Genomic DNA, 15,987 nt, shown 5'->3' with positions numbered 1-15,987 from the left:
TGCATTCGAGACAGCCGAGCTTCTGTGCAACTATGTATTCCGCTTCTATGGACTACCTGAGGACATTGTGTCGGACAGGGGCCCACAGCTCACATCTCGAGTCTGGTCAGCCTTCTTCAAGAGCCTCAACGTCAATGTCAGCCTCACTTCAGGGTATCATCCAGAATCCAATGGCCAAACAGAGCGCATGAATCAAGAATTAACCAGATTTCTACGCACATACTGCCAACACAACCAAACTGACTGGAGTCGTTATCTGCTCTGGGCGGAATACGCCCAAAACTCCCTCCAAAAACCTGCCACAGGAGTCACACCCTTCCAATGCATCCTGGGCTTCCAACCCCCATTATTTCCCTGGTCTGGGGAACCATCCAATCTACCGTCTGTTACTGATTGGATGCAAAGAAGTGAGGAAACTTGGGACCAAGCTCACCATCACTTACAACGCGCCGTAAGAAGGCAGGAGATGCAGGCCAATCGTCACCGACGCCCCAACCCCCAGTATGCCGTGGGACAATGGGTCTGGCTGTCTACCAGAGACCTTCGGCTAAGACTTCCATGCAGAAAACTCAGTCCCAGGTTTGTAGGGCCCTTTCAAATTATCAAACAAATAACTCCAGTATCATTTCGTTTAGATTTGCCTACTAATTACCGTGTCTCTCCCACTTTTCATGTTTCGCTGTTGAAACCCTCCGGGGGTCCGAGAGAGGAGCCAGAGGGAGCCGAGGTCCGCTCCCCCCCACCCTTGATGATCGAAGGCGAGGAAGCCTATCAAGTACGAGAGCTGCTCGACTCCAGGCGCCGGGGTAGGAGACTACAGTACCTAGTCGACTGGGAGGGGTTCGGCCCGGAGGAGCGATCCTGGGTCAATGCGGATGATATCCTGGACCCCTCACTCACAGAGGAATTTCATCGGACGCACCCGGAGAGACCGGCCCCTCGTCCACGTGGTAGACCCCGGCGTCCGCTTCCTCGCGTCTGGAGCCGCTCACAGGGGGGGGGGCTCTGTCACGAATGTGGCTCCCTCGGCTCTTCCTCCGACCCGCCGGAGGGAGCCATCACCGGAATACTGATCAGTTCTCATTCGGACTACGTTTCCCATGGGCCCTCATTCCTGGGACTGATTGCACACACACCTGCACCGCATCACACTCACACTATTTAAGACACACACACACACACATCGCGAAGTCTTGATTTGCCGTGGTGATCATTTCTGAGCGTTTTTCTGTGGACTGTTTACCTGTTACCGATTGGATTGTTTATTCCCTGCGACCCTTTGCTGCCTACCCTGATCTTCGCCTGTTTCCTGGACTGTGATTGTTTGCTGCCTGCCCTGATCCTTGCCTGTACCCTGATTCTGTTTGTCTGCCGCCTGCCTCGACCATTGACTGTTCCTGTTTATGCCTCTGCCTTTGCCCTGTCTGCTCTGTAAGTCCTTTTAAATAAATTAGCTGCAAATGGATCCACGTTCTGTCGACCCATCATTACAGAGAGGCTGTACTGTACCAACTACGGGACTAAATGCCGCTAGGTGGATCAAACTTGCACTACTGTCTGTTCAAAATAAAATAAAAGAAACATAGCATTGTGAATTTGTTCCTTTGTCTGGTAACACTTTAGTTTAGGGTCCAATTCTCACTATCAACTAGTTGCTTATCAGCTTGAATATTACTAGGATATTGGCTATTTATTAGTACTTATAAAGCAGATATTAATGCCTTATTCTGCATGACCATATTCTACATCCCTTAATCCTACCCCATAACTAAACTTAACAACTACCTTACTAACCATTAATAAGTCATAATTAGGGGTTTATTGAGGCAAAAGTCATAGTAGTTAATAGTTAGGGGGGAATTATACACTTTGTTATAATCTGAGGATTTGCCAGCATGATAAGCATTCAGCACTGAACAAAAAATTCCATCGTTTTGAGCGGTGAGTGGATTCTAACTCAAATACATCTGATTGGCCATTGTGTTCAAGAAAACAACAGATATGTCTGTGATTGGCTACATTGCTTAACGCTGCAAAAACATGTTATAAATGTTTTAAAACATTACACTTTTTAAAGCCCATTTAAAGTGTTTATTATAAACAAATTATTAAATGATAAAAAAAATGAATACATGTAAACGTACAAAAATACGCATTGCACTTACCGTCCTGTTAAAACAGGGGGTACTGTAGCACCCCCAGCACCCCTACTTCCCACGCCCCTGGTGTAAACATTTTTCCTATTGTACTGATATTGTACCGAACCGTGACTTCTATGTACCGTTACACCCCTATATATTATATCAGATCAGGAGCCACTGAATCACTTTCACCCTGTTCTTCTTTAGAAATCCAACAGTGGCCAGAGATGTGGATCATTGTCATGTTGGAAAAGTGCACGACGACCAAGGGCACGGAGTGATGGTAGCATCTTCTCTTTCAGTATAGAGCAGTACATCTGTGAATTCATGATGCCATCAATGAAATGCAGCTTTTTGTGTCTGGGCTTTAGGAGAGGCTTCTTTTGTGGACGGCACCCATGCATGCCATTCCTCTGCAGTGTACGCCGTATTGTGTCACGGGAAATAGTCACCTCAGTTTGGCTTTCTACTTCTTTGGATAACTGCATTTTCTTCAACCCTTCTCATCAGAAGACGCTCCTGTCGAGGTGTTAACTTCCGTGGACGACCCGGACGTCTCTGTGAGATGGTTGGAGTTCCATCTTTTTTAAATTTTTGTACCACTTTTGCTACAGTATTCTGACTGATAAGTAAAGCTTTCTTGTAGCCTTCACCTTTCTGGTGTAAAGAAATTATTTTCTTTCTCAGGTCTTGTGACATTTCTCTTCCATGTGGTGCCATTGCTGACAGCATGAAATGGGAAGGGGTTTTAACACCCTTTTATAGTCAACTGTCTGCTGGACACCCGTGTAATGAGTAATTAGACTCACCTGTGGTTGAATTCTTGTTAAATTAGCCATTTGTAGTCTAAAATTTAGCTTTGCTCCAGAGACTTTCAGTGGGGTGTACTCATTTTTGCATCACCCTAATTTGAGTAAAACTGAAAATTTTGTTCTCCAAGTTATTTTATTAACCTTACTTTCACGTTATAAACAGATGTTATATTAAACTTAGTCTTGTCAACATTTTGGAAATTGTTTTTGTGTTCATTGAGATATTGTTTAAAATGTTACTTTTCAAAGGGGGTGTACTCATTTATGCTGAGCACTGGTCACGTCTTTGTGTAGTGGATGTTCGTCTTTATGTATTACTTATACAGCCAACCGTGACAGTAGTAATGAGACTTCTTTCATTCATATCCCATTACTATTTACCATTACTTATAATTCCCATTACAGTTACTGTTTTCATATAATTGATAACTTCCAGGTATTACAGACCTCATTGGCCCAGACATATTTCACATTTTCTGCACTGACTTCAGAAGAAAATCATTAAGCAGAATGATTTAAACATTTTGATTTAAAATGTGTAAAATGGAGTGAGATCACCACATTCTTATTTAAGTATCCTTCAGTATTATTGCATTAACAAAAATATATCATAAACAAACAAGAACTTTATCTTTTCATCTATATATATTCTAAATAGCGCTTAAATACCTGTAATCACCTGCTTATAACTACTACATTTCCACTTTCTTTATGTTGCGTCCAAGGCCTGACATTAACTTTTTTGCTCACCAGCCACTGTGGCTAGTGGTTTTCCAGTTACTAGTCAATCAGCATTTTCACTGGCCACAATTTTGACATTGATACCATGGGGAAAAACTGCCATATAGATATTTTTTATATTATCTCATAATTTGGCAGCAGGTATTTTAGGCTGCTGTCACTTTAAGACCTGACGCCTGGATCCATTATTCTGTTACACATGCGTTTTCTTTCACAACTGTTTATGTTCACTTAAAACATAAATGACTATGTTTATGGAGTACTTGCCAAGACAGACATTATTTTGTGTGTATATTTAAGCCCAATAAGAAGCGAAAAAGAACTCAATTTAGTGTCAGCTTTATGTGCGCACACTTTGGGTGTGAGCACAAAATCTGCGGGAATGCGTCAAATTTTGCGCAATAGGCACAATCCCATGCCGAAATTCAAGCCCTGTAACACAAACAATATTCATCCGGAGCAAAGGAAATGAATGAGTGAGGGGAGGCAGGTTTGTGTGTCAACTCGCTGTCGGAGAGATGAGAGAGCGAGAAAGCACAGCTGGTATCGTGTAGCTATTCTACAGAAAATGAGTATTGGAAGCGTTTCAGATATTTCAGTATCAATATGTACCTGAAAAATCGATATTTTTGACAACACTACATTGAACTTAATATTATTTCAGATTCCCTTTTAAAAGACTACAACTAAAAAATCTATAGAATATATTATAGATAAAGTTCAACCCACCAAAGTGGCTAGTAGGAGTGACTGCGTTACACGCCACTGCTAAAATCCACCCGCATTTGGCGGGTGTTAATGTCAAGCCCTGGTTGCATCCAACCCCCTAAACACATAGGGACGTAACAGCAGTCAATGGTCCAGCTCAGTTCCAGCTACAGCAATGAAGGAGAAAAAGGATGAAAATCTTGTCATTCACAGACTTTTCATTTTTTACTTACTACAACTCGAGTGATGCCAGTATGAAAGACTAAACTAGCACCATGAGACACCTATAAAGACAAAGAGGCAATACCTAAAGGGAAAAGGCACAGACACTGATTCTTATTTACTGCATGGCCAGATTTCTTCCCTCTCTTTCACTTTCAGAGACATTTGAACTTCCAGAGGGAGTCAATGTGATTTATTACTGCACTGGTCAAAGGCAGAGGCTCTGAGCCTCACAGCGAACAGCATCTTCCCAATAAATGGCCTCTTGGAGAGAGATCATGCCACTTCATGAATGCAAAATTAAAGCATTAGAATAGGTACATAACTGAAGGCTGCAGTACCATAACAATCAATAATCATCATCACAAAGCACAACTGACTGAAATTACAAGGAGGTCATTAGAATTCTGCAGGATTCATGAAGGGTTGGTGTATAATATAGCATGTGGTCGGGCCAAGCTGAATTTCTAAGGTGAACACGTCCCTCTCAGTCTCAATCAAGCCATCTGTGCCTCAAGATCATTAAAGAGTTTCTCTTGCCCAACATGAAGCTTTTTTTAGAGCACAGTAGGACACAGTCAACAGCAGTAAAGCAGCACATCTAATGAATTGTGGAAAGCAGTTTCTCACCCCTTATCCTCTTCTTTCTGCTTTTATTTCAAGCATATGGTGCATGGATGTGCTATTTTTTAATTATAATATCACTTTAGTCCACAAGGAGTGCCAAATTGGAATTAAAGATGATTTTGTTTCATTGGAGAGATAAACAAGATGTCCATGCATATTGAGAACAATGGTGTAAAAACAAAAACAAGTGCAGATAAAAAGGCGAGTGTACAAAAAAAGAGACTGAAATATGCTGCTGCTGAAATATCCTTGTGGGATAATATGGTGGGAGTTCTGCCATTTTCAAATTCCAGGTTACATAAAAGTGGACAATTATGGAGGCTGGGACCATTACAGAGCCAGTGCAGAGATTTGTGGAGAGACTGATGATGTTGATTTGTGAAAATGACCGATGACTGATAAAGGGAAACAGTAAGAACAGGAAGTAGATATCCACCAAAAATATTTTTTTTTCCTGAAACACCAAAACCGGAATTAAAGTTGATAATTCAATTTAAATTTTTAGTCAATGATTTTGGCCTACAAAAATTACATTATAGTTGTGATGCCTAAATTCTCTTGTAGAATTTAAAATGATTAATTTCATAGTTGTTATTTACATAGTTGTGTAATAGTTCATAGTTGTTATTTTTAATTTATCCAGACAAAAGAGTACAGAATTTTTAATACTGCCATTTATCCATAATATGAAAACAATTATCAGCATCAGCGAGAATTTTAAAGGGATAGTTCACCCAAAATTAAAATTCTATCATTAATTACTCACCCTTACGTCGTTCCAAACCCGTAAGACATTCGTTCATCTTCAGAACACAAATGAAGATCTTTTTAGTGGAATCTGAAAGCTTTCTGTCCCTCTAGGGACAGGCTGTCCCTCAGCCTATGCAACTACCACTTTCAAGCCCAAGAAAGGTAGTAAAGACATCATTAAAAAAAAAAACAATTTACCACTTTATTTACAAAATATTAATCTCCAACGCGCATTCATGTAACGTCCGCTCTCGTATAAACACAACACGTATGCGTCGTGGTGCCCTCGTGAACATGCGTTGGAGATTAATATTTTGTAAATATTAAATATTACGTGTTTGGAACGACATGAGGGTAGTAATTAATGACAGAATTTTCATTTTTTGGTGAACTAACCCTTTAATATTTGTGCATTTTATAATATGGCCAACAAAATGACTTCTACAGGCTAAAGTGGCAAGTATTTAGTGACCTCTCCTTACACTTGAGCAATAGCCGGAAATGGCTTTTGCGAGCCAATTTCGTTCTGATTTTTTTTTATTACATTTTGTGTACATATTTTCTGTATTTTCTGTTTGTATCGTAATAAAGATCAAAAAATAAATATGGATGGTCATTAAAACTTTGTTGCTAAAACAACAAAGCTGGTGGTGGATTAAAGACTTTTGCACAGTACTGTATATTAACACAGGATCAGCTGGACTCCAACATAACACGAGCACACACAGAGACAGCAGAGTTCTGGCACAAGTTCTTATGTTCAATACACAGCTTCCTCCACCTGCTCATCAGTTTCAGTACATTAACCTTCTTGCGAGTGAAAAAAAAAGCTGTGCATAGTCTAGTCTTAATGTCACTAGAAAACAAGACACTTTATTTATCAAAGAATCCTGGTTATCACCAAACTTTTAAGCAGCGAAACTGTTTTCAACACTGATAATGATGATGTTTCTTGAGTTCCAAATCAGCATATTAGAATGATATTTCACAATATTACTGTTTTTATTAAAGTGTAAATGCACACACGCACACAAACTGTACAAAAAAAACACGTTCCTATCCGTGTTAAAAATACCAGTATGAATACCAGTATCCAGGGTGGCACACCCACATTCCATAATAGTCACTAAAGACAACATGCTGATCCTTTGTCATTTAAAACAAAAAACAAAAAAACATCTATTTGATGAGAAGTTTTTCATCTTTAGTTTTCTTACAGCTTGTGGGCTCACAAGAGTTAAGACTATGGTAGTTATACAGTAAGTTTATTACTTCTAAGGTTTGGGAGATGTACATTGATGTACAAAACTCATTTCACTTGGAAATTAATTTTGTGCATACCAAAAAAGGTCTGTCAGAGAAAGCAATTAGGGAAGGACATAGCTTACTGATAATACAAGCAAAATATCCTGCCGTATCAAAGTGTTTTTGACAGAAGGTTTTCTGGCACCACCTGGCCATTGTTCATTATGCCGCAGACATCGACAAGGAAGTCTGCAGCCATAACAACTGACTTCATAATGTGGAGTTAATGGCACTTTTTTCCTTTTTTAAATAAAACAAGAATTTTAGCCTAGCCATTCATTTTGAAAGCCTGATTGGCAAGCAGTATACAGCAGATATAAATGTGTGTGTGTGTGTGTGTGTGTGGTTCAGGTATTCCCTACGTTGTGGGGACATACCAGAAATCCTTGTGGAAAACTGAAAAACCTGAAACCTTGTGGATTTTTTGGTAACCTGGAAAACTGCTTAAAAATATACTAAATTATGTTTTTTGAAAATGTAAAAATGCAGAAAGTTTTCTGCAATTTGTAGGTTTAGGGGTAGGGGATAGAATATACAGTTTGTGTCTATGGAAGCTTCCATAAAACATGTCTTGTATATATAAAATGTATACAAATACAATTTACGTAATACAAACAGCTCTGGAAAAAGTAACACCTGAATACATTCAAACACTTCCCTCTGTTAAGCCTTTAGAGAAAGCAGCAAGGCTTTGACTGCAGATGAAAAACAGGAACAGATGGGACTTCTGCGTGTCCCTGGACATTTTACCGTGACTCCCCACAAAGACACCAGTCTACACATACATGCAGCATGGAATGACAGAACTGCCTCATTGTGAAATAAAATTTTGTCTCTTTTGCTTCCTAATAAGCCAATGCGCTGCATGATGCAGGTCCCTGACTCACATCAGAAAGTAGAAATGAACACAGACACCTGTGAGCTTTATCCACATTCTTAACCACATTTGGAAGCTTCAAAAGCTTTTCACATGGGCCCAGATGAGGCCTCAATGCACGGCCCCAGCCTTTACAAGCTGAAATCTAGGATCTCCTGGGTCGCCATTGATCATGGCGGGGGAAGAAACATCACAAAATGCTCGCAGGTGGAGACCTGGACAAAGGAACTCTTTATTGTTGGAGACATGGCCTCGTGGGAAGGGCATGTGCTCTGACATGTTGCATGGTGCAGGGTTGTGCAGTTGAGAATAAATTCCAATTAAATTTCTGATTTTGAATTGAGGTAGCAAACAGGATGCAGAATTGCTCTTTGAATCAGAAGGCAGTGATATTAAAATGTACTGAAATATAACTGTAAATAAATGTAGGGAGGGTTAATCAAGACAAACATTGAATGATGGCTTGCCAAAGTTTCGTTTGAAAGTTTAAAACATTGTTGCAATGTTTTATAGGCCCTACAGGCAGACAGATAAATTTGTTTCTATAGAAATTTGTCCTTCATTTTTCAAAAATGAAAATTGTGTCATTTACTCATCCTTACGTTGTTCCAAACCTGCATGATTTGAAAAACTTTCTTCTGTGAAACACAAAAGGGGATGTCGGACAAGAATGACAGCCTCACTATTCACTTTCATTGGAATAATGCAGATAAATGAATGGTGACTGAGGCTCTCATTCTACCTAATGTCAACTTTCTTTCAAGTCACACGGGTTTAAAACAACATTAGGCTGAGTAAACGACAGATAGTCCCTTTACGTGCCCTAGAAAAAAAGCTTAATAAATCCAACACATAAGAGAACATAAGAGTTGTTGAGAGAGAGAGTGAGAGAGAGAGACAGTCCATGTGGGCAATTTGGGAAACTAACAAGTTTCTTCATTTAAAAGAATGATGTGCAATTCTGCTGACTTTACGTGGTCAGAAATGCTTGCTCAATATCAACCATTATGCTTAATAATCCCCTTGATAAATATTTTATTAGTTAGCCAATATTTTATTTATCATCTTGAATAAAAACATTAAAAAAAATACCAATATAGTTCAGTAATGCTGTTGTCAGACATTTAACCATAATTATATGAAGTAGTGGAAGACAAGCATTAACAGAATGTCTGCAAGCAAGATAAAGTAAGTAGACAGTAGACATAATATTCTGTACAGTATTTAGCATCACAGGTATACAGATACAGACTGTCACTCAAGAGCTGCGCCTGTGGTACTGATCTGCTCTTCTTTGCCCCCTGCCAGCAATGTAGCCTTACTAAACCCAACACTTCGACACTGACAGGTTGTATAATTGACTTAAACTGTCTGAGCCCCTTTGTTTCTGATGGATATACGTGAAATAGTTTTTTATGCATCTAAACAGCAAATACACAGCGAGAAAAGTCTTTGTGTTGGCACGTCAACCCTTCCACACCCAGTTTTTCTCCATCCAGTAAATGCATATAATCGGTTTAATCACTGAAGGGGAATCAGGTCCTGACCGAGCTTCTCGTCTCCTCTCTTTCAGACATTTCTCTAATCCCGCTGCCTCCAAATCAGCCCCTCACCTGCCAATCAGCTCCTCCCCAGCGCGACTGCTTCTTTTAAGTGGCTTTGCCGGTCTTAACTAAAGCCAGAGGATGAATAGCAATAGATATCAGGGGATGACGGCTCTTGCTGCTTTAAAAGGGATTTTTTCCTGACATCTACCTTAAGTTTAAATGGCCATTGAATCTCTGGAAGCAGGGATTTATGACAGAAGCTTCATGAATGACAACACATTTCAGAGGTATTAGGAGTACTGACGAACATGTGTCTGAATGTGTGTCTTTTTCCAGAATCTGATATCGATACTTTTATTTTTAGTACTTGCCGATACCAAGTACTGATACCTGTATTTCCTTTGCATTTTTAATTTTTTTTAAATATTAGGCAGAGAAACCAAAATAATATGAATCAAATGAGCAAATAGACCTTTCCTTCAGTGATTGTTATGCCTGTTAAAATGTATTGTAGAAGCTACTGTTACTTCACTGTTCATATTATTGCTCATATTTTATTTTTAATTTAATATCACAGTGAATATTTAGAGTTGCTCCAGCAGGGCTCAACCAGTCAAGAACAGTGATTGATTTACTCTGTCTTTTGTTGTTAGATTAACATTGTGGACAAAGACAGCAGTAGGTTTATTATAGGCTGCTGTCACTTTAAGAGCTGCATGTATCCAACATACTGTTACATACACATATTCTTTCTCAACTCTTTACATTCACTTAAGACATAACTATGTTTCACAAGGATACTTGCCTATAAGGGCATTTTGACATAATTTTGTGTGAATTTGTCCATTCAAGCGCAAGAAGACATGAAAGAGAACTTTTAATATTTAATAGGCTATTCACATACTGTCTGAGAGGCAGCTTTCTGGGCGTGTGCTTCAGATGTTTGTGCACAGAAAACTTCTTGAAAATGTCATGTGATTACTGTATTGCCTTCCTGTAATAATGTAGGGAACCATTTGTGATACATAAATCATGTAACAGTTCATGTTTTTACTTGCACATACGATTTAGTTTTAATTTTAATGAGTACGAGTACACAAGCGCAGTATCAGGCCCGATACCGATACTGGTATCGGTGCATCCCAAGTTTTAAATGATGATTAGATGGTCAATTACTTAAGTACTTTGCCTTAACGTGTTAAGCAGGGTGTACACTGTATGATTTTGGCCATCTGAAACAAATTTTGCAAATTGTATGCTATGACAAATTAACGTTAGACTGTACAGAAATTGAAGTCTACAGGTAACGCTAATACAAACTAAATACACAGTCACGCAATGCTGATGTTGTTAACATTAACAATTTGAGAGCAAAGTATAACAATAATAATAATTTGCACGGTTTGATGTGATCCGTGCTAACCGATCATTAGATTTAATCACCATTGTTAGCGCAATTTATTGTAGGTTAGGGATGTAGCGATTAACCGATTTCACAATTAACCGCGACTTAAAACGTCACGGTTAATTAGTCGTAAAGGCTCTGCTACACCAAATGTTTCTGTTGTATAGAACTGTTGCAACTTGCACAAAATGAAAACAAAGTTACACTAGCAGTGCACCAGCTTAAAGTGTCGTGCTTATCAGAGACACGGAGATTCACGAGTTTACACGTACATGAAATCAAAATAAAGTAATTCGTATAGTAATTTATGCGCATTTGGCGTGCTGTCCGGAGGAGGGATTTGGCCCGAACCCAGAGTACTCCCCCTCCTTAACTAGGATAGAAACCAGCCAAAGTGAGGTGATGGAGTGGTGGAGGGATGCTGTGAAACTTGTCGCGGGATAGCGGTGAGAGACGGCTTTATATACCGGCTTCATATACCGGCTTCCTCTTGCACTGATTGGTTGATTACCTGAACGTGTGCCTCCCGAATTTTGTTAAATAAAACTTCATTTACTACTCCACACACTGGATTAACCATGGCAGAGGGACCAAACAGCGAAGCTTTATTTCCACCAAAGAACCCCACCACCGTTTTTAACAGTTTTGTAATTTTCACAAAAATGTCATGGCCCCTACAATATTTTGTTGTATGAATATCTGAACATGCAGTATATCAAAAGAAAGAACAGAGCCTCTGCTTTTAAACAAAAAAAAAATCCGTTTTATTCTAGCTTCATGTACATGTAAATCAAAGATTGATTTAACGTTAGATCGAGTTCATCAACACCCCTCCCCAAAGCTTCACAGTCCTAGCTCGTCCTGGGTCGACATTTCATTCAGTACGGTTAGGCAGTTTTGATTTGTATGCTGTTTAATGCTGATGATCGCATTATTTTTTATATGCATCTGCTTATTTGTGAGATCCATAGACATTATAAGAATGGTGAGATCGCTCTTTTCTGCTTCTTCTTCCCCTGTGTTTTGGAATGGAGATACTGCATTCGTTCAGGAGATGCGTACTAGCGCCCCCTACTGTATAACAGTGAAAACATGGAAAGCCGGAAAAACTAGTCTCATAAAAGACGATTGCTGTGTTCTAAATCGCCCCCTATACCCTCATTCACTATTCCCTACATTACTCCACTAATATAGTCCACTTGAAGGAGTGAGTGAATGAAAGGAGTGAGTGAATTCGGACACAGAGTGCACCGGAAGGGCTGCCGATTTCGCATAGTTTGTGCTGCTGTTTAATAATCTTTTGAAATGTAGCAAACTGGCAGCTCCAGTAGTAATGAATAATTATGTTGAACTAGCAGGTTCAAACCTTTTAAACGATTTAATGATTAATTAAAAAGGAATTTATACCTGTATGATAATGCTGGACCAGCGCGGTTTGGAAAATGAATAGATGATTGATTCAGCTGCGGGCGCCATCTCCTGGCAAGACGCGGGAATTCATTCAGCGCGCGACTCTCACAGTGCATTATGGGTATTCTGTAGCCGTTGAGCGTGCATCGGTTGTACACTCGTTATTGCGGTGCATTGTGGGATTGAATGAGTGCACTCAACATCGTCCACTATGGTTTCGGACACCAAAATGGCTGTCCCCTCAAATAGTGCCCTATTTAAGGGTATAGGGGGCGATTTCGGACACAGCCGATAACTCAATAGACCTTATGCGCCAGAGAAACAAGCGCGCCGCCATCTTTATCTTCTGTTTTTGCGGTAGCTCTGTATATTTCTATGGCATCGCTGTTGAAGAATAATTAGCTGGTGAAGTGGATTTACTTGTTGTAGAGTTAATGAAAGTTATCGTGAGCATTGTAATGTTTAAAGCAGATGTCTTAACAAATGTCAGTAGACCCAGAAGATTTTTAAACGAGCAGTTCATTCATAAATACGTAAGATCGCTGTGGAAATACAAACCGGAAGTCAAAAGACAACGAGCGCAGCGCTGAAAAGGGGCGGGGCTACATAAGGTCTATAGCCGGGTAAAAAAAAAATAAAAGTGAAATCCATAGCTAATTTGTAGCTTATATTTCATTCCAAAGAGACAAAGACTTTGTTTATTTTTATTTTCATTGTGATTTATCATCCCTGTTATAGTATTATTTATGTTTAAGTAAAAAAAAAAAAAAGACATTTTTTCCAAGTCCTCAGGTCCAAAAGAAATGTAAAAAGAATGCACAAACTGAAAACACTAAATAATTTTGTGATTATTTCCATTTGTTATTTTCAAAAGAGAAATACTGACATGGATGTTTATGGTCACCTTTAATTCCAAAGGGAGAGATGGACTTTTGTTTGTCTTTATAATTATTTTTGTGCTGTATTATTAGGTTACTGTGTAATTTCTGTTGCAGAAGGCAGCAATAAATAAACTTTAAAGAGTGTTTGTGATTTTATACATTAGTAGTGTTGTGAAATTAATGAATGCATAATAATAATAATCGTGAAACCGTGATTATTCCTCAGACTATAATCGTACCAACAAAATCTATAATCGTTGCATCCCTAATTGTAATGCTTTTTTTTCCTCAGTTGGTCAGAACAAAAGTGGCAGACATGTTACTTACTTGTGCAGATGACATTTTCCGGTGAAAATTCTTACTTTGGTCATACTTCAAGACTACAATCTGAGATTCCGAAAATACAGTATCCACACCGATGTGGTGATTGACAGCAAACATTAGATTCATCTTTGCTGAGGAGCTGTGCCGAGGCACAACCCACGTAAAAATGATAATTCCGCAAACAACTGCAATTGCAGGTTTCAAACAGATATCGCAACAAAGAGGCAAAACTTATGGACTGCAGCTTTAACGAATCTTGATTGTCGTATAGTCTGACATTAAAGACAACTGAGATCCTACATTGTGACATAGTTTAAAGCAGGGATCATGTTCATACAGTCTGATAAGCAACAATCGTAAAGGACTATTGTAAATCGTATCACAGCCTAAATAAATTTGTTCTGAAGGATTATGATCATTGTATACAACAGTTAACACTTGAATGTTTCATAATAATTTTAGCTGAGCTGTAGATATGAGATCACATATGCCAGCTAGAGACTTCTGATGGTAGCTTGTTTAGATTTCTAGTAGGATCAAGCTGGACATTTATGGCCATCAGCTGGTCCAAGATTATCCAGATAATAAATCAGTGGACTATCAGCTGGAAGGGCAGAGAATGACTAGGAACTTGAAGACCATCATCAAATTGGTTAGACCTGAAGATCATCTTTCACCGTTAACAAACCAGCTTACATGTTCCACAAAACCTACTGTTTATTTTCTTTCAGTATGTAACCTATAGCCTACAGTATACCTACTGAATCTCACTTTTGTTTTTTTATTATAGAAGAAATTCATTACAAATATTTTGCTTCTAAAATTGTTGCGAACAAACTTGGTATAAACTTAAAATTCCTGCTGATGATTTTGTATATATAATCTGTCCCAACTGGGAATAGTATTTAGAAGGAGAAACATGGCTGGCATGAATTCAAATACAACATAATCTCAAAGAGCATGTGTTAGGTTTTGCAGCTGCCAAATGAGATTGTACAAGTTAACCAAGGCAGAAGTAAAAACCCTTGGCTCCTGCTATGATTGCAAGTAATTTCAGCCACAAACATAGCCTTCCTTCCAACAAACAAAATAGACTTCCATCTTCAAAACACACTGCAAATGACTAAGGTTACACCCAAACATCACGTGGCCACTCCCACCTTGTTCAATGCAAACGGATAGCAGTAATGTTTACCTGATTATTAAACCTGTAAACAATACTACTCTAACACATCTCCAAGCAATGCACATGCATACACTTACAGTAAGGTAATCGATCTGAACTAAAACAAAAGTTATAAATAATTACATATTATAATTAGTAATAATTGGTTTCTTCAAACAATCTTCTATTTTACAGTATTATAGTGAAATTTAGCAGATGCAACTCGCTGCAAGGTTGCCAAAAGCAACACAACTTAAAAATTAAAAAACGCTTTTGTTTAGCAACTGATATGTCATCGAAAAACATGGCCATGCCCGCTAAGAAACTTTAAGATCCTCAGAAATACACTCTCGTCTCCACAGTGATCTGCTGCTCTCAGCGTCCAGTAATGTTATCAGTGGTTTAAAACACCTACCGTGATTTGTGGTATCCTCGGGTTTAAGTACAGGCGAACTTAAGGCAAACTCCGCTATCCAAGAGGATGAAAACGTCCTTAGGATTCATTCAATTGCTGTGTGAATCTTTCGCCCTGTTTATTCATTCCTTTCGACAGCACTGAATCATTCAGCGGCACTGACTCCACTCAACACTTCACTGCTGCTCGCTGTGTGATTTTGCTCTGCCACACATCCAGGGGCGGCTACTAGACCTTCACGCCTCCTGTCGTTAATTCTTCATTTTCCACATAATGGTGACGAATTGTCCTGTAAATCAGACAAAATCACGGGGCTGCTATATATACGCTTTACCTACTATCCGATTATATATCATGTAGAATATAACTCGATACAGCTGGAAATCAATGACAGTGATTTAATCCGTACAGCTATAGCCTATTTTATGTGGTCTCTAAATCAAGTCATTCAATCTCCAGTTAAGACTCAACCTTAGCAGGTGTCTTTCTGATCCAGAAGCTTTGTCAAAGACAAATTTACATGGTTTGTGAAAAACTCAGCATATCTCAGAGTAAATAATCACAAATGAGCCTACTGTTGATTTTATTTTTATGAACTACCAGACAGATGAGTCACATATTTGAACATCAAACAAGTGAGATTTGGCGCAGCAAATC

At 38.9% G+C, this 15,987-nt stretch overlaps 1 protein-coding gene across 2 annotated transcripts in view; it reads right to left on the bottom strand.

Moving 5' to 3' along the window:
• tspan18a (tetraspanin 18a) overlaps positions 1 to 15,629 on the bottom strand; it is a 51,202-nt gene extending 35,573 nt beyond the window's left edge. Inside the window, exon 1 of one of the 2 annotated variants that reach the window (XM_051899389.1) lies at positions 15,331 to 15,629. The gene's annotated coding sequence lies outside the window, so the exon portion shown is untranslated. The remainder of the gene's footprint in view (positions 1 to 15,330) is intronic. The other variant, XM_051899391.1, reaches the window with a different exon arrangement.
• Positions 15,630 to 15,987: the final 358 nt, after the last annotated feature.

Source organism: Ctenopharyngodon idella, chromosome 7, assembly GCF_019924925.1.
Source record: "Ctenopharyngodon idella isolate HZGC_01 chromosome 7, HZGC01, whole genome shotgun sequence".
Classification (NCBI taxonomy): domain Eukaryota; kingdom Metazoa; phylum Chordata; class Actinopteri; order Cypriniformes; family Xenocyprididae; genus Ctenopharyngodon; species Ctenopharyngodon idella.
The sequence above is the reverse complement of the archived record's forward strand: the minus strand, read 5'-3'. Positions and strand labels throughout refer to the sequence as shown.